Source organism: Lissotriton helveticus, chromosome 1_1 (genome assembly GCF_964261635.1).
Source record: "Lissotriton helveticus chromosome 1_1, aLisHel1.1, whole genome shotgun sequence".
NCBI classification, from domain to species: Eukaryota; Metazoa; Chordata; class Amphibia; order Caudata; family Salamandridae; genus Lissotriton; species Lissotriton helveticus.
In genome coordinates, this window is record NC_136057.1 from 130336007 (window position 1) to 130362961 (window position 26955).

Below are 26955 nucleotides of genomic sequence, written 5' to 3' on the forward strand. Positions count from 1 at the left end.
GTGATGCTGGTGGCAGTGATGCTGGCGGCAGCAGTGATGGCGGCGGCAGTGATGGCAGCAGCAGTGATGGCAGCAGCAGTGATATTGGCAGCAGTGATGGTGGAGGCAGTAATGTGGCAGTGATGGTGACAGCAGTGATGGTAGCAGTAGGTAGCAGCGCATTGCCAGCCGGCGCATCTTATGCTGTGATTTTAAAAACACTTTGTGTATCCTGTGTTGATATTTTTTATACTGCGTGTTTGTCTGTGCATTTTCTTTGACCTGCTCACCTCTTATCTCGGCGTGCTGCTCCCTGCACCTATTTTGCCTGCCCCCCGGTCCACCGCAGCGTGTGCTGTTTGTGTGGAGGGACGTGGCTCCGCCTTCCTCTATGCATTTCCGCTACCGGGGGGATACTTAACCAGGGTGTTTATCCGGCCGCGCAGCAGTAGGTAGCAGCGCATTGCCAGCTGGCGCTACCTCGCATCTTATGCTGTGATTTTAAAAACACGGTGTGTGTATTTACGCAACTTACCTAATCCCAAAAGGAGCTGTTAGCAGCCAGAACATTGTAAAGGAGTTGTTTAGTCCATGGGCTAGAGGAATTAGAGGGTCCCTGTTGGACTTGGCCCTTCTGGCAGGTTCACCCCTAAACTTTTTGCATTGAACTCTGAGATAATTATAGTGATTTCTGGTCTTTGCGCACTTTGACAGTGTGTCCCAGTGTAAAGTGCGTGCGCTCTCTGAGTGCGTGTGTGAGATTGGCCAGCCCTCCCATAGGAATGCATGGGGGATATGTGTGTCCATGGTAGTTCCTGATGTGTGGGGAGTGCAGGCTCGAGTTTGGAATGTGCAAACTCGTGAGATTAAATGCTGCGTGATGATGTGCGTGGATTTAATGTGTCTGGTGTGGAAGAGCCACTTCTAGAAGTTGGCATGTCTGTGTAATAAATTTGAATTGGTTGTCACGCTTGAGATTGGCTGGAGCTGGCTGGTGTGCCTGGCTCCAGGAGTCAGGATGGGTCTGCCCGGTGGTGAAAGGGGAGATCTGCATGTTGATGGCAGGGAGGAGCTCCACCTGGGACCTGAATAGGGCTGGGCTTTCCCTCCACAATGCTGGCTCCGCCCCCTGTGGTGCGACTGATGACCTTAGCCTGTCCTCTGAATGGGGAGAGGGGCTGAGCACAACAGAGTGCTCCAAATCCAGCTGCGTCTGGTTTTACCTTAACCCTGCGGCCTCAGAAAATGGATTTGTGTGTATAAAAAGGGGCTGTGACCTCCTGTAAAAGGTTCTTGTTCCTGACTTGAATCTACCAGGGGCGTGCTGCTGCTGGGGCCTAGGGGAAGGCTTGCCTCCCTGGGCCCTGCCCAGCCCCTGGAGGCCTGGATCCTAACAGGAGGGGGCTTGCTGCTGGTGGGGCCCAGGAGGGACCACCATGGGGGCTGTCTCCTTGCTGGAGTGCCCTGTGAGCTGGCCCCTGGGACCAGCCTTTGTCCCCCCTTTCCTTCCTAAAGGATCTTGCTCTAAATCTTTGCCTGCAGCGCTTTATCCCCCTTGCCAGGAGCGCTGTTTTACTGGCCACTTGCCCTCTGTATTTAGGGGGAAGCAGGTGCCCAGCCCGTATTTTGCCGAGTTTTGAGGCACAAGTGCCACCCCGTGATCTCGCCGAGTATGTGAGACCGCTGGCGGGTGCCCACCCCACCAGGAACTTTATATTTAATTATTGCGGGTGCCTACCCCGGTGCGGCATTTACCTTTGCTCCTAACCGGGAGCCTACCCTGGATTGCCTCTGTGAGCCCCTCCGACGGGCCGCCGCGCTACCTGCGATGACCCAGAAGCAGAAAAGGTAAACAGGAAGCAGACGGGAGCCCACCCACGCTCCTGTGTAGTAGAGGGGAGAGTGCAGCCGGAGGATGGGAGCCCACCCCGCCTCCATATGACGCGTCCACCAAAGGAAGTCACCTAGAGGCCGACCAAAGGAAGAAGCACTCTTTTCCCCGGCGAGGCTCTCCCGAGAGAGCCCCACCTGCCACCAGTGAGGCCCCGAAGTGCAGCAGGGAGCCCGAGTCGAGTTGCAACAACCTCCGGTGAGTGGGGCCTTTTGAGTTCCTGTGAGGAGAGGGTGGGCGTCGGGGTACATTGCCGGTGCCCACCCCCCCAGGAGTGCTATCTTCATTTGTGGGACCAGTCGCTGTAGGGGTAGAGCGCCCCTGGTTGGCAGCGGGCCGCTCCCCAGGGTTGGCAGCATCCGTTCAAGCCCACAAGGCTCTTGGGGGCATTGTTAGTTCGAGCCGGCGGGCTCCAACATCTTGGGGGGCATTTCGGGAGGTAGAGGGGCCCCGGCTGGCAGCGTGCCGCTCCCCCCCAGTTGGCAGCATTTGTTTCAGAGCCACGAGGCTCCAACGGGGCAATTGTGCAATTCGAGCCCACGAGACTCCTGAGGCCCCAGTTGTTTATTCAGAGCCCACAAGGCTTACGGGCCCATTGTTGTTTAGAGCCACGAAGCTTGTGAGGGCCCAGTTGCTTTATTCTTAGAGCCTGCAAGGCTCCCACGGGAATTTGGGGCACTGTTGTTTCATTGAGCCCCAGAGGAGAGCCAGGAGGCACGCTGGTGCCAGGCTCAGTTCCCCAACTGCCCAGCACTTAGTGGGCAGCTGCTACGTTTAGGCCCGAACCCTTTGCGCATTCTTCTTTGGCTGCCTGCGCAGCCAGCCCAGACATTCTGAACATTGGGCCTGTGAGGCCCTGAAAGGCCAAGTTGGCCTAGGGTCAGTTATGTGATTTTGGCGCAAATGTGATTACCTGTCTACTGTGATTTCTGCATTTATGCAATGCCTGTTTGCCTATACGTCTAAATGTATTTTCATGCTTAGGAGGTTGTGTTTCCTAGTATAGGTTGTGCTAGTGAGTTCAGGGTTCCCTGCATGATACCTGCCTATGGTGTTTAGGATCGCGTAGGGTGTACTTACCTTTTACCAGTGGTTACTGGTTGTGTGCTACATTTGCTATTTGGTGCTACTCTTATTCTATGTTCTAAGTGCTATTTCTTCTACAAAGTGCAAGTTCTACCAAGTGCTTATTCCTGACAGTGGTCCATGTGGCCCTGTCCTGTGTATATAATCCTCTGTAAATTCCGCCCGTGCCAGTGGCACAGTGTAGAGTGTGTGTTTATTATCTAATGTGTTTGGTATAATACAAAGGCTATTTTTATATATAACCTTGTGTGGAGTTTCCTTTGTGGTGGGCCTTAGGTGTTGTTGCTGGGTGCGGCCGCAAACACTTCACACATCGCCTCCGGGATAAGCCGGACTGCTCGTGCCAAGCTACCAAGGGGGTGAGCAGAGGTTATCTTTGACGGGTGACTTCCTTGCCCTCACTAGAGTGGTGGTTTCTGCCTGGCTTTGGCGCAAGCCTCAGCCAACCAGAATCCTCATTTCTAACATTGGTGATCAGCGGTGGGAAATGGACTTGTGTTTGCGCAGTACCACAGCGATAATTGGCTTCACTACAAAACTCTGCATTTTAGATAGTCACATGGAAAGGGATTATGTTATGTTATGTTATGTTATTCTGTGTTTTATGTAGCGCTCAGCTACTCCGAAGAGTGTCCCGGCGCTACAAACCTTAGGCGGAACCAGGCAGGTGAAAGATAACCGACTCTACTGAACAAAAAGCCAGGACTTAAGCTCTTTCCTAAAGGCTAACAGGTTGACGTTCTTCCTCAGAGAGACCGGCAAGGCATTCCACAATTGTGGCGCCAGGCGTCTGAAAGAACGACCTCCAACACGGGCTCACCTAATAGCAGGAACCGCGGCCAAGGTCAGCGAAGCTGACCTAAGCGCTCTAAATGGCTTTTAGAACACCAACCATTTCCTGATTTATTCAGTGCCAATGCCGTGAAGAGCTTTGAAAGCCAGCGTGAGCACCTTGAAAACAATGCGTTTCCGAATAGGAAGCCAATGAAGGGATTTCAAGAGAGCCCTTGCACTGGCTCTCCGATGGAGGCCAAAGATAGCTCACGCGGCAGAATTCTGAACAATTTGCAGACGTGATAAAAGATATTCCGGAAGTCCGAGATAGAGCACGTTAGCGAAGTCGAGACGAGAGCCTATTGGTGCCTGCACGGTGATTTTTCTGTGAGCGTGAGAAAGCAAAGGAAGACATTTCCTAAGCATTTTAAGGAGGCCAAAGCATTTACCGACTAGGCCGAGGATCTGTTGCTTCAAGGTGAGGCTGTTGTCTATCTTCACTCTCAGATTCTTGGCCATAGAGGATGCGCCGGAGGGAGGAAACATGGCCTCGGGCCACCCCGACTGCCACCTAGGATCGTGGGACAGCCGAAAAAGAGCACTTCGGATTTGTCCGAGTTGCACTTAAGGCTGTTAAGCTGGAACCAATCAAACACTGCCCCAAGGCAACTTCTGATGCTCTCGCCATTGAAGTCCGAATGTTTCTCACAGGAGAAGAGGAGCTGGGTATCATCAGCGTACGAAACGATCTGGGCACCATATTATTCCACAAACACAAGGGATACTGTAGGTCTGTAATAGGCTCAATATTGTATGCCAATTGTAAAATAAAGCATGCATGGACTAGTGTCTGATCAAAATAAGGAAGAATAAATAAGAATAAAGTTTGAGAACAGGACAGAAATACTCCCATCAGCCCACCGCTTGGCGGAATATCGTCATCTGGGATTTTTTGTAAATAGACTGGTATCCGTTAGGTCTCTCACCTGATGATATTGTGAGGAGACCTACAAACAGATCCTCCAGTGACAAAGAAAATGTATGGATAACATGGAAAAGAAAAGAGTGAGATAAAATTACCTAGTGTGATGCCAAGGCAAACTACTTTATTAGGGGGGTCATCACAGGGGTAATATTAAAAGCAACAGTATGAGCCGAGGGGGAGGACCTACTAGATGGTACACGGTAGGCATCCACAATATTTGTGGTCTTTCTATCAAGTGATTGGTAACTTGTATAGTGTTTGTTGCAGTAGTATCTCAAATCATAGGTCCTGAAGAAAGCCTTTTTAGGCTGAAACATGTCGACCAGCTCCATCTGATTGATAGTGATATTTGTTTATATACTATCCTCATACTGTTGCTTTTAATGTTACCCCTGTGATGACCCCCCTAATAAAGTAGTTTGCCTTGGCATCACACTAGGTAATTTTATCTCACTCTTTTCTTTTCACTGTTTGCTTCACTGCAACCTCTCCCATCTAGCCATGTTATCCATACATTTTCTTTGTCACTGGAGGATCCGTTTGTAGGTTTCCTCACAATATCATCAGGTGAGAGACCTAACGGATACCAGTCTATTTACAAAAAATCCCAGATGACGATATTCCGCCAAGCGGTGGGCTGATGGGAGTATTTCTGTCCTGTTCTCACACTTTATTCTTATTTATTCTTCCTTCTTTTGATCAGACATTAGTCCATGCATGCTTTATTTTATAATTGGCATACAATATTGAGCCCATTACAGACCTACAGTATCCCTTGTGTTTGTGTTACAGTTGGATTGGGGGATAGGATACTTAGTAGGTTTTTAAATTTGTTTCCCCTATAGACCCTCCTACACAGTTGTTTTTTGTCACCATATTATTCCGCCAGTGCCGCCAAAGGGGCCAAGAAGATGTTAAAAAGAGTAGGGCTCAAAATTGAGCCCTGAGGGACTCCTACCTCCAATGACTGTACCGCGGCAGAGAACGGGGGGGCCCAGACTGTTTGACGGCGGTCCGCAAGAAAGGACTCGAACCAGCTAAACACCGCCCCCCGCAAACTAATCTCGTTGAGTCTTGAAAGGAGACCGCTGTGGGGGACGATGTCAAAGGCCGCCGATAAGTCCAGCATCACTAGCATCGCCTTACCACCCGAATCCAGAACCTCCTTGATTCCCTCAGTTACTTCCAACAGCGCTGTCTCCGTGCTCATATTTGTACGGAAGCCAGACTGAGTGCAATGCAGGATATTATTGGTTTCAAGAAAAGTGGAGAGGGAAGAGTGGACATGCTTCTCCACAATCTTGGCGAAAGCTGGAAGGAGAGAGATGGGCCTGTAATTGGCATGTACCAAAGGATCCAGATTTGGCTTTTTCAAGAGTGGCAGGATAAGGGCCTGCTTTCATGCCGGGGGCACCACTCCCGTGCTGAGCTATAGATTAAGCACGGGATTAATTAGGGGATTGATCGCGTGCGCTGTTTTGGCGAGAAACATTGCCGGACAGGGATCCAGTGGAGAGCCTGATTTTAATTTGGTGAGAAGGTCCAAAGAGGCCGAGAGAGATAAACAAGGAAAACTTGAGAGAGTGGGGCCCACCACACTCAGGGACGAAGAAGGGGGGACAATAGTACAAGAGGCTGCCCCAGCACCGAAAGATGGAAAAGAGTCCTGAATGGACTTAATTTTGTTGGCGAAGAAATCGGCTAGTTGGATGACCCAAGATTCGGAGTGAGAACATGTGGGAGTGCTCATGATGGGAGAAGTAAATTCTTTAACAATTGAAAATATTTCTTTGCTGGTGTTCGTAGCTGCCTCGGTTCTTCTGGCAAAATAGGCTTTCTTTTCCAAAGAAATATCATTATGGTACGATTTAATGGATTCCCTGTAAGCCATCTTAGCTATGAGATCATAATGGCGACGCCAGACCCTTTCCGCTTTCTTCCACTGCCGCCGCTTCTCAGTCAAAGCAGCGGTGAACCAGGGGGCAAGCGGCTTTATGGGTAATCGTAGCAGGGGCTAGTTCGTCTAGTCGCTCCACAAACCATGTTTGCAAGATGTCAAGGTCGGCCTCTAGACTACCTGACAGCTGGCAAGGGTGGGATAATAAAGCTTGCGCCAGCATGTCGGGGGAAATGCGGTGAAAAGCTCGTAAAGTCTGAGGTTGGCGGCCATGCTTACTTGAGAAACGTTTGTCTGAGTGCAAGATCTGAAAATTCACTAAATAGTGGTCCGACCACAGCACAGGTACTGGGGTGGACACGCCAATCGGAACAGTGGAAAAAATTTGGTCGAGAGTGTGGCCTTTGTTGTGCGTGGGAACGGAAAAATAAGGAATGAGGCCCAGTGGAAAGGTAGTATCTAGGATCTTAATTGTGTCTGCATCATCCATCACGTCCATGTGAATGTTAAAATCCCCCAGAAGTAGACAATGATCAGATTTAAGACAAAGCGCTGAAACCACCGAGTGGAGCTCTTCATGAAAGGAGCCGATGGGACCAGGGGGTCTGTAAATCAGTAGCCCCGTACAGGATTGTTGCGGGGACAAGGATAGAGAGAAGCCCAGGGCCTCGCTCTCTTGAATGTCGTCGGTTTGAAGGATGGAACAGGTAAAACGCTTGTCCACCACTATTGCTACGCCACCTCCCCTGCCGTTAACCCTGTCCTTTCTAAAAATAACATAGTTGGGAGGGAGTGCAGTGGCTATGTCAGGGCCCGAGCAGTCACCCAGCCACGTCTCTGTAAGAAAGAGACAGATTGGATTGAATTCGGACAATAGGTTATAAAGATCCTAAGCATGTTTACTCAAAGATCTAGTATTCTTAAGTAAACAAATGCTCTTATCACGCAGATTATTGGGGATGGAAATGGAGACATTGCCCGGTCGCCAACCGCAGCCGGGGCAACGTCTCCTGCCTATTGTTTCTAAGTTGTTCTAAATTTCATTTCTTTGGAAATGTGTTTCTTGTGCACTGTGAGTTAGGTGTCACTAGCTCAGGAGGGTAGATTATCCCCTAAGTCAGTATGAGTTTTCTGGATTCACCAGTAAGGGTGGGATCCAGTGGTGGCAGCATAATTGTGTCGAGTGCATGTGTTCCCCGTCCTGTTCCCAGAGTATGGTACCTAGCGCTCAGTTAGAGGGGTGCAGGTTGACATTCAGGGACAGTAGATACTGTCTCACCGGTCTGGGGGGTTGTGTGTGGATGAATGGTGTGTTGCACTGGACAAATGAGTGTTAGTTCTCTGGGATAGGGAGCTTGCTGAACAGATGAGTGTGAGTTCTCTGGGATAGGGAGCTGGCTGAATGATTGGGTGTGAGTTCTCCGAGATAGGGAGCTTGCTGAATACTTTGGTGTGTACTACTGTTTTAGCTCAGACACCTGAGTTCCTTGTGTTAAACTTTTCTCGAGAACGTCTGCCAAAGTGGAGCCTGCTTTTGATTTCTGTGGTCTGTTAAGATACAGGGGCATATTACCAACAACTAGCGATAATTATCGCTATGTTGGCTTAGCGGCAATATTTTTATCGCCGAGCTGCGGCGATTTTTATCGCTTACGAACCTTGCTATTACCAAGGTTTATCCCCTAAGCGATAAAAATCGGCCGAAATGCATGAATATCGCTGAAAAGTCAGCGATATTCATGCATTACCAAGCTAATGCTCTTAGCCATGTTATCCACCTACCATTCGATAACATGGCTAAGAACTGCTCAGGGGCAGGTGTTAGCTTTTGGAGATATTCGCGCTTAGCTTAGCGCGAATATCTCCAAAAGTTGGTAATAGGAGATAGCGATGTTAGCGACTGTTTCCAGTCGCTAACATCTTGGCACGCCCACTTTGCATGTCATTAGTGATACATTTCACTGACATGCAAAGCGGGGCCCAAGATGGTCGCTATCTCCTACTAGCTGTCGCTAACTGGTGTTAGCGACAGCTAGGTAATAGGGAGATAATTTTATCTCCGCTTGCTTGGCTTTTAAAGCCAAAAAAGCGGAGATAAACCCCTTGATAATATGCCCCACAGTTTGTTAGAGTTGGTAAGGTTCTGTGAAGAGGGAGACATAGAGGTAAGAGTGATTCTAAAAGGCGTGGCTGAGGTGTCTTCCAGCCCAGCGTGGTGGAAGAGGTTCAGAGTAGCCCAGCTAGGTCCCGGTGTAGGGGTTCACGTTCTGTCTCAGAGGAGAAGGTGTGGGTGGGACAGCGTGTCTCCAGGTGTCCGAAACCCAGTTTCAGGGCCTGAATTGTTTCTTAAGGGAACATCAGGTCGGGGGCCTAGGCTGTACTAATAGGCCATTTGAGGAGGATCTCCCAGTGTCTGGAGAACGTGGAACATCTGTAAGCAGGGTTCCAGTAGTTCTGGTGTCTGGCAGTATCGCTCCAGTTGGGAGTGTGCAGAAGTCCAGATGGAGGGGTGCGAGGGGTATAGGCTGCCCAGTGGAAGAACCAGTGGGTCAGGGGCCAGCCAGAAGGATTGTGTCGCCGGGGAGTGACCATGGTGATGCCACTTCTGTCCTGGATAACAGGCAGACTTGTTACACGACACATTACTTATGTGTCACCCTCAAGGAAGGCCTGGTGTGCCAGGCATCTGACCAAAGGGTACGTCCCTCGGTTGGGGAGCCAGTAGCTGGTGGTTCCGGATCTGGACGTAAGGGCAACTGTGAGTAGTGTCCTGAAGTTACAAGAAGAAACCTCTGCCTGAAGAGAAGGAACTGGATAAGCTGTATGGAGGAGTACTGTCCCTGACCTGGGGGATTGGCCTGCAGTGGTTGCCTTGCTGCTGAAGGAGAGGAGAAAGCCTTAGACTTTGTTTTCAACTTGTAGAAGTCCTGGTGCACCAGGCATCTAACCAAAGGGTAGCGTCCCTAGGTTGGGGAGCCAGGTTCAGGTGTTTGCCTGTCCTGGACGGCAGGGCGACTGTAGCCAGTGTCCTGGCCGGTTTGTCTTCTAGGGGTACCACTCCAGTTGAGAGGGTGCACAACTGTGGAAGGGGATCAGAGGGAGTCTGACCCCTGTGCATCCGGTGAATTTGGATCCCAGGTGGTAGACCAGTGGAGGGAGAGAGGTCCTAAACTGGTGGGAGAGTTGTGTTCTGGAGGGTGCTTCTCCTGGGAGAGTGCGCATCCCCAGAAGTAGAGGTAGGGTGGGGCATTCTTGCCCGTGACCTCTGGTCAGCCTGAGGGTGCGGTCCCTAGGTTGAAGGATCAGTGGTAGTTTGGAACTACACTGAGAAATAACCCTGGGCTTAAAACTACGCTAACGGAGCATCTAAATCAACAATATTCTCATACGCTTTAAAAAAGCAATTTTACATGCTTAACAGCATATAACCAATTCACAAAATTGAACTTTTCCAATGAAAACTTTAGGTAATGAGTGAGCTGATGATTTCGGGGTCCCCCCTAACCTAGGGGGAGCACCAAGCAGATGCCTTGAACACAAAGAGCATAAACAAAAAGCACATTTTGTTGAACTTCAGTGGTAATCCCATCATTTTAGGACCACCCCAAGCACAGTTATTGGCAAAAAAACATTCCAAACCAAAGGCCCTGCAAAGCATTATGGGACGAGATTAGCAGTGGCAGTGAATATTATAGTATCCAATAACAAAATAATTCTACAAAGAGCTGCAGTTCACCTAGTTGTTACTAGATGTCCCTCACGAGTCAAATGCAAAGCATTGAAATTATTCTTACATCAAGCTGCAGTTCCACTGGTCGTCCCTAGATGTCCCTCACGAGTCAAATGCAAAGCATTGAAATTATTCTTACATCAAGCTGCAGTTCCACTGGTCGTCCCTAGATGTCCCTCACGAGTCAAATGCAAAACCTTTGAAACCCTTTCATCAAGCATTTGCATTTGACTCGTGAGGGACATCTAGTAACCACCAGTTGAACTGCAGCTAGAATTCTTTTGATATTGTATACTATATAATATTCACTGCCCACTGCTAATCTCATCCCATAATGCTTTGCAGGGCCTTTGGTTGGGAATGTTTTTTTGCCAATAACTGTGTTTGGGTTTGTCCTAAGAGGATGGCACCACAACTAAATCGTTCAATAAGATGTGCTTTTTTTGTTTTCAAGGCATCTGTTTGGTACTCTCCCTAGGTTAGGGAGGATCCCGAAATCATCACATCTCCCACTGCTTGCTAATTTTTCAGTTTCACCATTGTGAAAGTACTATATGCACTTTAGTACATAAGGATAGAAATACTTATTTTATCTTATCTGGTCATGTACAGGTAGCTTTTTGCAATTGTTTTGCAATTTTTGCACAGTACAGACAATTACACAGTGTCTTCAGCTATGCTACGCAGACTACGTTTGCTAAGTGTACTACATGAAGCTACGTGTAGTGCTGCTACGCAAACTATGCTCAGGGTTACTGAGATAGGTAGTGGAGAATGGCTATTGTATGCCAGGGGTTACCACCCCCCACTCTGGATTGGTAAGGACCAGTGGTATCTGGGTGGCCTAGGGCCTGGTCCTAGCCGTGGACAACTAAGGAGTACCAGTGGGGTGGCCTAGTTGGGTCTGAATATTTTTTATGTGTGCTTGTCTTGTGGAACAACGGGGCGTAGAACCGGAGGGTGTCCCTGCAGTGCGGGCCCGCGTCCGTGTTCTATCGCCCAAAGCAGGGAAGTCCATCACAGTGCTGATTGGTCTGCCCTGCCTTTTGGCTGTAAGGGGGTTGTGTTGGACTCTGCCCTTCTGGCAGGTTCACCCCTGATGCTGGGGGCAGTGATGCTGGGGGCAGTGATGCTGGGGGAAGTGATGCTGGGGGCAGTGATGGTGGCGGCAGTGATGGTGGCGGCAGTGATGGCGGCACGGCACAGGCATGAAGCGCCTGTCAGGGACAGACCTGTGTTTACAACCTGCGTGATGAGGCTGGAGGCAGGAGCCTGTCTGTCCTGGAGATAACATCCGGGTCAAAGGATGCATGTTATACCTGTGCACTTCCTTGCGTGGTTTGTGTTTTCTTTGATGTTTACATGCTGGGCCAGGTCCGACAAGGGGCTCCTTGGTAGTGGATATCACACCCCTTGTGGCAGGAAAGCACCAATTCAGAATTGTGTTTGCTGTTTATATTGATTTCACAAAATGTATTTGTGCCGCATAAGATTTGCGAAGTTTTTGGCATCATTCTGTGAATTTTTTCATAAATATGCGCCCTAATGTTTGAGTGAGAAGGGAGCTGCTGTCTCTAGGACACTTAAGACAAACGATAACTAACCATGTCAGTACAAGAGCTATAAATGTACTTTAAATAATTACAACTCAGAAATATTTATATTATATATCTCTTTCCTTCTTTTTTCTTAAAGGGAATATTCAGAAGCCAGCATCTAAAAATATTGCTCCCGTTTATTGATCTGGAACAGTTTCTTGAAAAGGAGAAGCGAAGCCTACTCACCCACTTGGAGAAGGAACATCAAGAGTCCCTCAAGAAGAATCAGGGGAAAGTGGCAGCTTTGGAGAAGCAACAGAACTTCTTCACCAAACTGCTGACAGAAATAGAAGAGCGGTGTCTCCTGCCAGACATCGATTTCCTGAAGGTGAGAAGGGATCAGAGCAGTAATGAACTAGAGTTAATCTTTACTTTCAGGGATAGGCCCTAGAGGGCACACGCACAACTCTATATATCATTCAGGGGGAGTGGGCAGAAAGTGCATCCTGAGGAACTTGACTAGAGAGGCAGAATGCAGCGAATGGTTTGTTATGTTATGTGTATTTGTAGAGCGCACTATCGCCCGCGATGGGTATCCTGGCACTGGACATGGAGTAACTGAAGTAGAGATGGGGTAGCTACCTACAGAACTAGAGGACAAGTGGTTTTTTTGCCATGAAATCGGCGACGTACCATGCACAACCTTCATAGTTGCTGGGGTTCAAGTTACCTGGCCTGATCCCCATATGCCACCCCGCTCCTCAATCCACTTTGATGGTTCACCCCCTATTCTTTCTTGTGAAAGAGCCTTGTGCCGGAGTCCTGTTACAGGTGCTTCATATGACTTTGCTCGCTGCTTCCCGACAGGATTCAAGGCCACCAGGCAACAAATTTGTCCAGATGGATAGACCCCCAGACGCACCCCCAGAGCGGCGTGGAGTGGCCTGCACATAAACACACAGAAAGCCATCAAGAACAAGAGGCTGGAGATGGAGGCTGGAGATGCCAGGTTTACACAGTAGGCTGGAGACACCAGGTTTACACAGTAGGCTGGAGACGCCAAGTTTGCACAGTAGGCTGGAGATGCCAGGTTTACTCAAGAGACTGCAGACGCCAGGTTTACTCAAGAGACTGGAGACTCAAGGTTTAATCAAGAGACTGGAGACGCCAGGTTTACTCAAGAGACTGGAGACGCCAGGTTTACTCAAGAGACTGGAGACGCCAGGTTTACTCAACAGACTGGAGACGCCAGGTTTATTCAAGAGACTGGAGATCCCAGGTGTACACAAGAGGCTGAAAATGCCAGGTTTACACAAGAGACTGGAGACGCCAGGTGTGCTCAAGAGACTGGAGACGCCAGGTGTACTCAAGAGACTGGAGATCCCAGGTGTACACAAGAGACTGGAGATCCCAGGTGTACACAAGAGGCTGAAGACGCCAGGTTTACACAAAAGTATAGTGTTCTCCCCTTGTGCGCTCCCCGCGCAAGGACACTGTTATACTCTGTCTCACGCTGCCCTTTGGCACGCGAGACCCTGTTTTTTTATGACAGTTGGAATCTGGGTGGCAGTTTAGGCCACCACTCTGTGGTGCTTGCACGCACGATTAACCCATCTGTGGGAACTTGATTCTCACGAATAAACTTGCATTCAATCATTTTGACTACTCTTGAATACTACATTTTGAGTGACGACGAGGACCAGCAAGTTCCCACACAGCTCCCACGCAGGTTGGAATTAATTTATAAGGTCATCTGTTTACTTATAAAACGGAATTAAGGTATTACCCTTACCTCGTCAGCGTGTCGCCGACGGATAATTCAAGCGTATTGGAGATAGACGATTCTACATTCTTTAGGTGAAGAAAGCGGAACTTCGCCATTGAAGTAAACACAGTCCACGCTGAAGTCATATCCTTACAGCTTCACCAACACAGGATACGGGATATCTGCAGACCAAGCGCTCCGGATCCCCACCTGCTAGTGACTAAATCATCGTTGGTTGGAAGCTTCACCCCACAACAAACCCCTGCGCTTCACTCATCAGCCCAGTCAGCAACGGCCTCTACCACCTCCTGTGTCAGCTGTGTGAACCGGGCTTCTGGATATTGATTGAAACTGACACAGTACTCAGAAGCTGAAGACGCTTTACTGCGGTTGTGAGGTGAGACTTTTCTTGGCTCAACGCAACGCTTTGTCATTAAGGTACTGGTTTTTTATATTTAAATACATCTTTCGCAAAGCGTGCAACCCTGTGCGAGTTCCAGTCACCGGTGACACGCACACTTTAAAACGGCACTCAGGCACATAAAGCGTGCACTAATACCGATGGGAGACACGCACACTGGCCCCGTAACAGCTTTTGCTTCGGTCCACTGCTGAATGGATACACCTACATCTTGCATCAACGCAACATCAAGCGTGCATCGGCATAATCGGTGACACGCACACCCATTTCTCAACTGACATTTTTCAAGCAAGTTAATGGAAGGTGCTCTACTAACCAGAAATATAAGTTGTCCACTGGTTTAGTCGGTGACATGCACACCTCCACATTTTTTATTTGTCTCATTCTCAGCAAGTTAATCAGTGGTGTCCTATGACCTGGTTTCTTATCACCTTCTCCTCCTGTTAGTACATCCACACTGTGCCCTGTCATATATAGACTAGGATTAACAGTACTTGTGTTATGGCTCAAAGTTAATGTGTAATATGTTGTAGAGGAACTTAACGCCTTAACCGCGGCGTTTTTTCTGCCGCGGTGCGGGCGTTCTGAAGAGTGGGCGGGGTTCCGTCAGACGTTGGCCGACGGCAGCACCAGCGAGATAGTGTTCCCGTCGGCCAGCGGCCGACGGAAGCACGGAAGGGGTTAAGAAATATTCTCTATATTGTTTTTCCTATTCTTAAGTGCCCACTTTTCCAACTGTATTTTGCGCAATGCAGGCAGTCCAACCTCCTCCGTCCTTTTCTTAACACACCAGGCGAACCACCCATAAAATGGCACAAATGGTTTGACGCATTTGAGAATTATCTTGAGGCCATTGGGGCACACAGGTTCAGATCAGAAAGGAATCCGTTTTTACTGCTAAATTCATTATGATTTTTATGTAGGGACACACTTGTTAGAATTGGGGGTCTCTGGTCGGCACAGGTATGGACTTGTGACAAACAGGGACCCTCTCCTCTAATCAGGGCAAGGGAACTACCCCTTAAGAATAACCCCTGCTCGCCCTCTAGGTAGTGTGGTGCGAGCAGACAAGGCTAATCTTCAGGGCGCTAAGTTAGTTAAGCATTTATGATCATACACAGCAAAAACAGTGACCCCCCACAAATGGACACCAGGCTGTATTTTTATAAAAATACGTAGACTTTATGTAAATATAGTTAGATTTGCAGATTTATCACAAGACCATAGATAACGTTTGGATTGGGATGCACACAATACTTTTTTTAGATTGGAATAGGTGCTTTCTTTCAAAAGTGTCTTTGGATCAGGAATAACACTTAAACAATTAGGTTATGCATTTCTCATGCGTTGTTCCTTCAGCAAAGCGTCTTAGTTGCACTCATGCACAGCGTATTGGTTGTGCGTGACGTGGCGGGGTTAAACTGTCCCAAAGAAAGGGGGAGGCCACGGGCGGACTCTCGAGTCAGGGGGGCACGGATCACAAGGCACTCTCCAGCGCCGTACTGAGGGCACGCGATGTGGCGGAATGAAGCGGCCTCAATGAGGAAGGAGGAGGCCACGGGCGGACTCTCCAGTCCGTTGCGCACAGATCACAATGCACTAAGTACAGTACCTTGGGAAATGTGATGAGGCAAATGTAGGCGGGACTCCTGGGGCAATCTGGAGGCTCTCCTCCCGGTGGGGCTCGTCCGGCTCGTGCAGGCGTCTCCGGCTGAGAAGTACGGGCGGGGTGCCCCCGGGGAGGGGAGCGGGCAAAATCCAGGCGAAGTCCTCGGCGTACGCGACGTTGCTTCGGGGCGTAACTCTCCAGGTGGGGGAAATGCCTTCTTCTCAGCAGGATGATGTTCGGGGCTTGGTCCGCTTCAGCATACGAGGCGTCCCCGGTCTCACAGAGCTGCTGGTTCAAGGTGCGCAGCGCACAGGGCAGGCCGGTACGCTTGTACGGGCCGAACGTGCGATGTGCTTCCTCTGTAGGCTCTTTCTCCAGCAGGGATGCGGCGAGTGGTGCGGTTCGGCAAAGGGGGGTGAAGCGGTTGTGAGCGGCTCAGCGGGATGGTGTGGATACGGCTCGTTGTCAGAGCAATTCACACGGGGCGGGCGGCCACAGGGACGGCTTCACGTCGGCCCAGGAAAATGCGGGACGAACTTGACTGGCGGCTCCAGCAGCTGGGCTAGAGTTGGCAATTTCCTCTCAGCTCGGATACAGGCAAGCAGAGTCCACTGTTCCTGGGACTCAGATCAGGGGGCCAGCTCACTTCCAGGCCCTTGGAGATGAGCTTGGAATCACACGTTTTTGTAGAAGTAAAAATAAAAGCAAAGTCTTTCAGAAGAGTTTCTTCCTCTCCTTTGGAAGCAAGGTTCCCACTGTAGGCCAGTCCTCCAGGATAGGGACAGTCTTCCTCCTTCAGCTTTCTTGGTTCCTTCTCCTCAGGCAGAGGGGTCGTCTTGGTTCACAATCAGGATCTAGTTTGTTAGGAGCAGAGCTCTTTTTTTTTATACCCAGTTTCTTTTGATTTTTCAGGCCAGGGGGGCCTTTGCATAGTCCCATTCAGCTCTGGAGCACTTTGATGTGCAGACTCTGGCTTCTTCTTTCAGTGTGTGGGGCAGGGACAGCAGATGCTCCGCTGGAGGTGGAGCCAGCATTGTGATGACAAGTACAGTCAGGAGCACTCTTTTGACAGACCTCCCTCTTCCTGGACCAGGTGCAGGGCAGAGTCATCAGTCGCTCCCCAAGAGGTGGAGCCAGCATTGTGGTGGCAGAGCACAGCCCTATTCAGAGTCAAGGGGCACTCCCACCACCCATCCTGGAGTAATCCCTCTATTCACCACCTGTCATCCCCAGCTCTGTCACTCACAAAACCCAGACAGCAGATACACATTTTAGCAGAGGCGGGCTGAAATGGTCAGGCAAGCAAATGCTAACTTTCTAAAAGTAGCATTTGCAAACACAGGATATTAAAATAAACTTTACTAAAAGAAGTATTTTATTATTCTGAGTTCAGGCATACTAAACTTGACCTTCTACCATGTTCCCTGAGCCTGCTGGGATTATAGAGTGGAATAATTCCAGCAGCCCACTCTGGCCTACGAGAACAGGTAGCCTTACAACAGTGAAAAACGAAAATGGCTGTAATTCACTATTAGGACATGCCACACACATCAGGGCTTGTCCTACCTTATGCTTACACTGCACCCGGCCCTTGGGCCTACCATAGGGGTGACTTACATGAAGTAAAGGGAAGGTTTAGAGGCTGGCAAGTGTGTGCACTTGCCCAGCCCTCATGACAGTAACAGACTGCACGCAGGTTCTGCAATGGCAGACCGTAGGCATATTTTAAAAGGCTGCTTCTGTGGGTGGCGCAACCAGCACCGCAGGCCCACTAGCAGTATTGGTATTTACAAGCCCTGGCACTCCTGGTGCACTTTACTGGGGACTGACAGTTAATCCAATGAGCCAATCATGGAAACCAATCAATGTATACACTTTTCAGTTGGGAGAGCATATGCACTTTAGCACTGGTTAGCAGTGGTAAAGTGCCCAGAGTCATTAAACCCACAAAAACAGGTCAGAGAGAATATAGGAGGAAGGCAAAAAGTTCAGGGATGACCCTGCAGAGAGGGCCAGGTCCAACGACACTCAAGCATCTACCAGAGGCAGAAGCAGTGGAAGGGGAGGATCCAGATGAATATTTGACCACCATCAGGAAATTAGCAAAGAGATATGATGCACAACCTAGCATTGTTGTGCTGAGACACAAATTTTTCAAACGAGCACAAAAGAGCGACGAAGATGTTGATACATACATCACCGCCCTCAGGAAAATTATGGCAGATTGTGGATTTGAAAATTTCAGATATAATAGTTCCCCCTGTCACCATTAGAAAAACGCTGTTAACTAAGGCCCATGAGAGACACCTGGTGTAGGAGAGTAGGGTCTGCTATCCTATGGTCACCCCAAATTTTTGCTTTTTGCTTCACTGGTTTATGACTTAATGTGGCTGTGGGCCTGCTAATCAGACCCACAGCCTGCTGTTCTCTCTCTAAATTGTAACCCATGTACTTTAGGTGCATAATGAAATTGGAACAATTTCACCTTATTGGCCCCTGTAACAGTGTACCGAGGTACCCAGGGCATAGGTGCTTCCAAGGCCTACCAGGGGCTGCAGCATGTATTGTGCCACCCCTGGCCTGGCCTCCATATTTGACACAACTGGCTGATCACTCAGCTGGGGTAAGTCGGTGTAACCACCCCTTACTTAGGTGTAGTATGCCTATACCTAACCTAAAATGGACACATATGTTCCTATCAGTCACTCCTATGGAAGGCCTCATCAATCCTGGAGGCAGAGTGCTTGGAAATATGTGAGATGGTGCTCTGGCATGAGCTGAGCCTGTCTGCAGCTTTCGGAACCATGTCCTTTAGCTGTTTCATGATATTGCCATACCATATACTCTTAAGTGCATTATGAACCTCGCGGTTAAATGCTATCTTAGGTTTGGCTTTATCAAAACATGTCGAGTAAGGTGTCATACGAATTGGAATACTACCCCCTCGCCAGTTCTGGCGACGGGGGTAGCATTCCACCCTTCTAGAGGGACACGACATGTACCTAGCCTGAACCCCGGTTAAAGTTAAACAGAGCCTTAGCATCACAAAATGGATGCTGCCACCACAGACACAAGTCTGACCTCCTGCTGCTGGGAGTCCTTCCAGCGAGGGCAGCTTGGACAAAGGGTTTCCTGCCTGGGGAGATGCTAGCACCACTCCAGACAGGATTTTGTGTATTGGGTAGGACAGGGCTGAAAAGAAACAGACATGCCTGGGGCACACAAGGTGTCCCTGTGCATAGGCCAGTTCAAACCGGTGCTGGGGCTCTCCAGCCCCAGTCCTGGCACGAAACTGGACAAAGGAAAGGGGGTGTAACCACCCCCCTTCCTGGTTCCACCCAGAGGAGGGACCTAGTAGGTGATCCGGCCCCCCAGATTCGAATAAGAGTGGGAGCTGTGTCCTGAGACTTCAGATCATCCTGAATCAACTTAAAATAAAGAAGAAGACTGGACTTCGACATTCTGCTGCACAGAAGACGGAAGAGAATCTCCCTTGTGGCCAAGGAGTGACCACCCTGTGAACACAGGCACCAACCAGCAACTCGACGTCTGCTTTACCGCCGCCTCCCGCCGGAGCCCGAGCCCAGAGCCTGACAAGGCCCACACTCTCAAACTTCTCACCGCCCGATCCACAGTCCCTGCAAAGAAGGGACCCGTGGAGGCACCGAGAGACGTGGGACCGGACATCTTGGAAGACCCCCGAGACGCTGACTACGCAGCATCAGAGGCACCCTCGATGCTGTGCTTTGGGGTTTGAGAAGCCCCAACCTCGAGCAGCCCTTGCACCGAAGATCAGCCCCCCAGCATCTCCACGATCTGCGTGGGGCCCTTTTGCATCATGCCACTCGATGCGCCTAACCGTCCACTTGCCACGCGGCTAGTGGCCATCTTGGCGACGAAATCTACAACTTTCACTACAGGTCTGGTTGCTCCAGACTTGCCCTTGCTCCTGTGAAAAGGAGCACCCGCTCTGACCTTGCTGGTCCGAGTGACAAGCCTTTCTTGATTCCTGCGTGGCTTGCATTAGCCAAGGCCTGTTTGCTTCTATCAAGTCGCCGACACCGCCAACAGCGAGAAGCCTGCGTGGGACAGCTAGTGACCGACTCCTGGACGTCTTTGACCCCTCGTGTCCACGTGGCTGCAGAGAGAAGCTATACCTCGACGCCTGTTTGCACCCGACATCGCCTGGTTCCACTCTGGTTCCACGGTAGTCACTGGCTAGTGACTTTGAACATTGTCCCCTCTGCTTTCAGGTCTTCACCTCTTCAGATCCACCCTTGGATCCACCGGAACTCTTCACATCGAGCCGCCTGCAGCATCTTCAGCTCCAAGCACCATCGACCTGCGTGACGAAACCCGACACTACTTCGACCCTATGCACCCGCTTCCTGTGGGTGAGGTAACTCAGCTCTGCCGGTGTTCCCACACTGGTACACACCTCTAGTGTCTGTGTCTCAAGTGCCAGCTTTCTAGGTCATTCGGAAGGTTCCTTTCTAACTAACTTTGTACTTTTTACGCACCATTGACATTACATTGGTAAAGCGTGCACTTTCGCACTGCTCCCGAGTCCTGCGGGCCTTTCCCGACTTCTTCACTGCTAGTCCCGAACAGCTCCAGCGATTCCCCAGGCCCTAGGCCTCTTCACTTTCCCCATAGTGGTTCTTATACCACTATTTTAGTATATGGTTTAGGTGGCCCCTAGGGCTCATCCATAATTGTGCAACTTTTGTGTATTTAAACTGTGTTTTGTTTTAACGCATTTGCTTCTGTGCTCATAAAGAGTATCAGGGATATTTGTAGTAATAAATCTATATATATTTTCAATATATATCTGTGTGGTGTCCTTTCATTTGGTATTCAAGGGATTGTGTATGGTAAAACAGCTTGCTTCACATGCCTTTACAGAGTTTAGCCTAAGACTGCTTAGTCCATGCTACCCCTAGGATAGCTTGTCTATAAGGTTGACTTTACAACCTGCACCATAAGGGTTGCTTGGCATGATACAAGGTGATCACTAGAACTAGTGAGCATCATATATCAGGCCAACTTCTCACATTGGTGGCAGCGGTGGGATTTGAGCTTGCTGTTGTTTTACCATTACAATCTTTGAAAATATCATTTGAAAGATCATACAGGTACCTGATAGGTACACTAAAACAAGACGAGATATACTTAAGTTCTACTGAACTTAGTTGTTGTAGAGCAGAGGTCTTCAATCTGTGGGGCGCGACCCCCAGGGGGGTCGTGGAGTCCTGGGAAGGGGGTCGCAGATTCTGTTGGAGCGTCCAGCAGTTCCTGGCGTCAGGCTGATTGAGGCCGGGTAATCACTGCGGAGGCCTAATTCACGCCTCATTAACAAGTAAAGGGGTCAGAAGCAGTACCTGAATTGTCCAGATTCCGTGGGAGCGGATGGCCAAGACTCCTGTGCTGAATATTTCCCAAATTCCCAAACACCCCTGCACCCGGATTTCTCCAAGCCCAGGAATGGAGGGGAAAGGGGAAGTGGATAACTAACAACAAAAGAGAGACTTCCACACTGGTGTCTTCTTCGCCCTCAACTTGGAAAGCAGGTACACCTGAAACGATTAACAGATAATTACTACAGTTCCAAGAACACTGGGAAATACTACTCTCTCTGCTCCTTCTCTAAAATACCTGTTACACTGTGGAATTAGCCTCTCTCAGATATCCTAGAGTTCTATCAAAAGTCTTTCTGAATGGTAGAACTCTGGTAGTTGTTAGAGTTTTTGTGAACTTGCGTTTGATTAAAGGTGGTAAAAATAAGTATTATCATATGCATACAATTATACTCAAATTTACTTGCAGATGAATTAGCAGCTTCTATTCTTGTAGATAAACCATATATCCTCCAGAGCTGCCGTCTATAACTGCTTGGAAGGCATTGTCTTTTGGAAAAGAACAGTCTTAATGTATGAAGCAGAATCCTTTCTGAGTAGATGATCTCAGCCAAACAGTTGATAAAGAAATAACTGCGCGGCGAACACACGCACAGCAATTTTGGCAAAAAATGAGGAAAAGATGCTTCTTACCGCACTCGTTCTGGATGAGGCGGAACAAATTACTTGCCACAGAGAAGTCCGCTGCTATTCTCCACCACAGAATCCTACCGGCACCTCGGAACAGAGAATGAGGAGCCACGGAAGGAAGGGGGGCGGACTAAAATTACGGACTGGAAATTACTCGAACTATCCCACTAGAGACCTCTGACTAATATTCTTGTACTAGACTAATATGCTGGTAAAACTATGGCGAACTAGGGATCTCCGACGGGAGCTACAACAGAACGTCCAGCTGCCGTGAAAGAACAGTTGAAGTGCGCCACATAGAATGCGCTAGCAGAGGAAATGGCGGACTTAACGGGAAACACTAGAACGCTAACCTAATCTCCCCTGTGGAACAAGCAGGAAGCGTGAGCTTGTCTCAAAATGGAACCCCAAACTGGAAACTGCTGTACAGGGTTACCACGGACCTTCAGAATAGGACAGGTAGGAAACCTCTTAGCGGAATTTGGCATGGACCTGACAAAAGGTCTTCTGAAGACCTGTGAAGTACTCGGGTGTGCCTTTCTGTGTGTCCCGAAGCTGTTTCAGCCGGGCTCACTTACACGTGCTGGGGAGTGGGGGGGGGTGTCTGGGGGAGGAGGCTGTAGCCCTTTGAGTTCAATCAATGGACTTAGCTGTGGGGTTTATTTTTCTTTTTAACGTTTTATATAGCGCTAGCCTAACCCGTAGGTATCAGAGCGCTTTACAAACACACAGTAAACAGCAGAAGGACATTACAGTCATTGGTTCAAGTCCCACGAGCCCTCATACATGGCGCCTGTGCAGGAGAAATGTGCCTGAGACTGTTCTTCACGGTGAGGTGTTTATACAGCCTGTCTGCTCCCCCCCTTCCCCCCCCAAGCAGGGAAGCACAGAGATGCCCTCCCATGAGAGAGGAAGAAGAAGGAAGAAGACGCAGAGAGATACTGACCCCACCCCCATGAGAGAGGCACAGAAAAGGTGGGTGGATGAAGGATGAATGTATGTGTGGATGGAAGGATGAAGGGTGGGTGGATGGATGGAAGGAAGGATGAAGGATGGATGGGTGGATGTAAGGATGAATAGATGGATGTGTGAAAAGGTGGGTGGATGAATGATGAGTGGATGGATGTAAAGATGAAAGGGTAGATGGATGGATGAAGGATGAATGGATGGATGTGTGAAAAGGTGGGTGGATGAATGATGAGTGGATGGATGTAAAGATGAAAGGGTGGATGGATGGATGAAGGATGGATGGATGTGTGAAAAGGTGGGTGGATGGATGGATGAAAGGGTGGATGGATGAAGGATGTATGTATGGATGGGTTGACAAAAGGGTAGATGGATGAAGGATGTATGGATGGATACAAGGTTGCATGGATGAATGATGGATGGATGGATGAAAGGGTGGGTGGATGGATGAAGGATGGATGGATGAAAGGGTGGATGGATGAAGGATGTATGTATGGATGGAAGGACAAAAAGGTAGATGGATGAAGGATGGATGTATGGATAGATAAAAAGGTTGCATGGATGAATGGTGGATGTGTGAAAAGGTGGGTGGATGAATGATGGGTGAATGGATGGATGAAAGGGTGGCTGGATGAAGGATGGATGTATGGATGGATGTGTGAAAAGGTGGGGGATGAATGATGGGTGGATGGATGGATGGATGGATGAAAGGGTAGGTGGATGGATGAAGGATGGATGGATGAAAGGGTGGATGGATGAAGGATGTATGTATGGATGGAAGGACAAAAAGGTAGATGGATGAAGGATGGATGTATGGGTGGATAAAAGGTTGCATGGATGAATGATGGATGCATGGATGGATGTGTGAAAAGGTGGGGGGATGAATGATGGGTGGATGGATGGATGAAAGGGTGGGTGGATGAAGGATGGATGTATGGATGAAAGGGTGGATGGATGTATGGATGGAATAATGAAAGGGTGGATGGATGAAGGATGGATAGGTGAAATGGTGGATGGATGTATGGATGGAAGGATGAAAGGGTGGATGGATGAAGGATGGATGTATGGATGGATAAAAAGGTTGCATGGATGAATGATGGATGTGTGAAAAGGTGGGTGGATGAATGATGGGTGAATGGATGGGTGAAAGGGTGGCTGGATGAAGGATGGATGTATGGATGGATGTGTGGAAAGGTGGGGGATGAATGATGGGTGGATGGATGAAAGGGTAGGTGGATGGATGAAGGATGGATGGATGAAAGGGTGAATGGATGAAAGGGTGGATGGATAAAGGATGTATGTATGGATGGAAGGACAAAAAGGTAGATGGAAAAAGGATGGATGTATGGGTGAATAAAAGGTTGCATGGATGAATGATGGATGCATGGATGGATGTGTGAAAAGGTGGGGGGATGAATGATGGGTGGATGAAAGGGTGGGTGGATGAAGGATGTATGTATGGATGAAAGGGTGGATGGATGTATGGATGGAATAATGAAAGGGTGGATGGATGAAGGATGGATAGGTGAAATGGTGGATGGATATATGGATGTAAGGATGAAAGGGTGGATGGATGAAGGATGGATGTATGGATGGATGGGTAAAAGGTTGCATGGATGAATGATGGATGGATGTGTGAAAAGGTGGTGGATGAATAGATGGGTGGATAGGTAAAGGATGGACGTATGGATGGAAGGATGAAAGGGTGGATGGATGAAGGATGGATGTATGGATGGATGGGTAAAAGATTGCATGGATGAAGGATGGATGGATGTGTGAAAGTGTGGGTGGATGAATGATGGATGGATGGATGTGTGAAAGTGTGGGTGGATGAATGATGGATGGATGGATGTGATGAGGTCTAACAGGCGCATTTATGGTTGTCGATAGTTGTTGATGATGAGGAGTACCAGTTTCTAAAATCTTTTGTCGTAAGGGGGTCCTTACGCCTAAAAAGGTTTTACAAGGGGGTCTCAGCATCAAAAAGTTTGAAGACCTCTGCTAGAGGATAGGGAGTAGCACACCCTGACTACAACTACTAGATAGGTTTTGTAGGAAAACACCAGTGTAGGTAGATTGCAACACATCCACCACACTAGAGCAATGTCTGGAGCAGAGGGATCCACTGGACTCATCTCTGTTGAGAGTGACCCTCCAAGGGCACCATCCAAATTTGCTACCTTTCCATTTAAGGAACTGAGGCAACTGTGTTCCATGAGAGGAATCAAAACAGGTCCTTCTCCTACAGCAGGACACCTCAGAGAGCTTTTAGACCAGTCTGAAGCTCTACGGGACTCCAAACCAGGCCCCTCAGGGACTGGAGATGGAGGATCCCCCACTGAAGATGATAACTCTGATGCCCCTGCCCCTGTAGTTCAGGTAGATGAGGAAAACCAGACCCCTGGGAATCCTCAGCCTGAGGAAGAAGAGGAGGAGGAGGAGGAAGAGAGTGAATCTGATGATGGGACTAGCCAGGTGTTAGTCAGCAGGCTTAACCAGGCTAACTTAAGCTTATTTGGGACTGAAGGTGGGTCCAACCCATTCAGACCCCCAAATGGACTTAACCAGGAGCATAGGAGGAGGAGGAATCACTCAGGTGAATCCAATACTTCCCATGTTTCTAGAGGTTCTCATGGCAACTCCAGAAGGGAGTTGACTAGCCCTCAGAGAAGGGAACATGAGGCCAAAATGAGAGAGGCTGAACTTAGGATCCAGAGACAAGAATTAGAAGTTGCCCTGGCCAAAGAGAAACTTGCTAGAGCAAGGCAGCCTAGAGAGAGTGGATCAGATTCCACTGGTGGCAGCACTATCCCTAAGGATAAAGACAGGTCCTATGACAATAGAAACCTGAGTAAGATTGTGCCCCCCTACAAAGCTGGGGATGATATCCACAAGTGGATGACTGCACTTGAGAGAGCTTGCAAAGTACAGCAGGTTCCTCAGGAGCAGTGGGCAGCAATCTTGTGGCTCTCCTTTGAAGGTAGAGGCCGAGACAGACTCCTCACAGTTAGTGATGGGGAGTCTAGAAACTACCTGGTCCTGAAGAGTGCTCTGATTGATGAGTTAGGCTTAACCACTGAACAGTACAGGTTAATGTTCAGAGATACCCAGAAGACACAGACTCAGGACTGGTCTGAATTTGTTGAATGTGCCACTAAGGCTCTGGAGGGCTGGTTGCTGGGAAGTAAGGTTACAGACTATGAAGGATTGTACAATTTGCTTATGAGAGAACAGATTTTAAATAACTGTCAAAACCAGCAGTTGCATCAACATTTGGTTGACTCAGATCTAACCTCTCCCCAAGAATTGGGAAAGAGGGCAGACAAATGGGTTAGAACCAGAGTTAAGCAAAAGAACCAGAACCAGAACCAGGGTGGTGACCAAAAGAAAACAGACCAGAAGGGTGGGGAGCAGAAAGCTAAAGACCAGAAGTCTTCAACAGGGCCCCAAACTAATACTGAGGGTGGGTCCCAACCTTCCAAGAAGAAGAAGAAAGAAGGTCAAAGAAAACCCTGGTGTAGCTTTTGCAAAAACACCACTCACTGGACAAGTGATTGTAAGAAGGGTGGAGCCACCAACACTGCAGCCCCTAAGGCACCTGCACCCACTAGTACAGTTGGCAGTGTTGGACCACAGACTAAGGGGGTAGTGGGTATCACCTTGGGAACTGATGGAGATTCTGACCTAGTCAGAGTCCCCACACAGGCTGTTCTGATCTGTGATGGGGAGATTGATTTCTCCCCTACTGTCAGTCTCAATAATTTGGGCAAGTACAGACAGACACCATTAATTAATGAAAAAGTGGCTCAAGCATACAGGGACACATGTGCCAGTGTCACTATGGTGACGCCTAGCTTTGTGGACCCTGGACAGTACATATCAGGTGATAATTACCTGGTGACCAATGCCAGCAATGTCACTACTACACATAGTGTGGCAATTGTTAACTTTTCCTGGGGAGGGGTAACTGGCCTAAAAAGAGTTGTGGTTAGTACTGATCTCCCAGTAGAATGTTTGTTGGGCAATGACCTGGAGAGCTCTCTATGGTCAGAAGTTGAGTACAGGACTCATGCAGAGATGTTAGGGATATCATCACATGTCCTTGCTGTGACCAGGTCACAGGCCAAAAAGTGCCTCTCTGAACCTCAGGTCTTGGATCCTGGAACAATGGACCAAGTACCTTCCAAGACAAGGAACAGGAGGGCAAAGGCTGTGCCTTCCCAAATGCCTACAAGTGAGGATCAGCCTTCACAGGAAGATGATTCTG

At 48.9% G+C, this 26955-nt stretch overlaps 1 long non-coding RNA gene across 4 annotated transcripts in view; it reads left to right on the top strand.

Annotated features, from left to right (window-relative positions):
• LOC144768252 (uncharacterized) overlaps positions 1–26955 on the top strand; it is a 215675-nt gene that overhangs the window by 126970 nt on the left and 61750 nt on the right. For all 4 annotated transcript variants that reach the window (XR_013598509.1, XR_013598510.1, XR_013598506.1 and 1 more), the window contains exon 2: positions 12038–12268. This is a non-coding gene — a long non-coding RNA (uncharacterized LOC144768252). The remainder of the gene's footprint in view (positions 1–12037; positions 12269–26955) is intronic.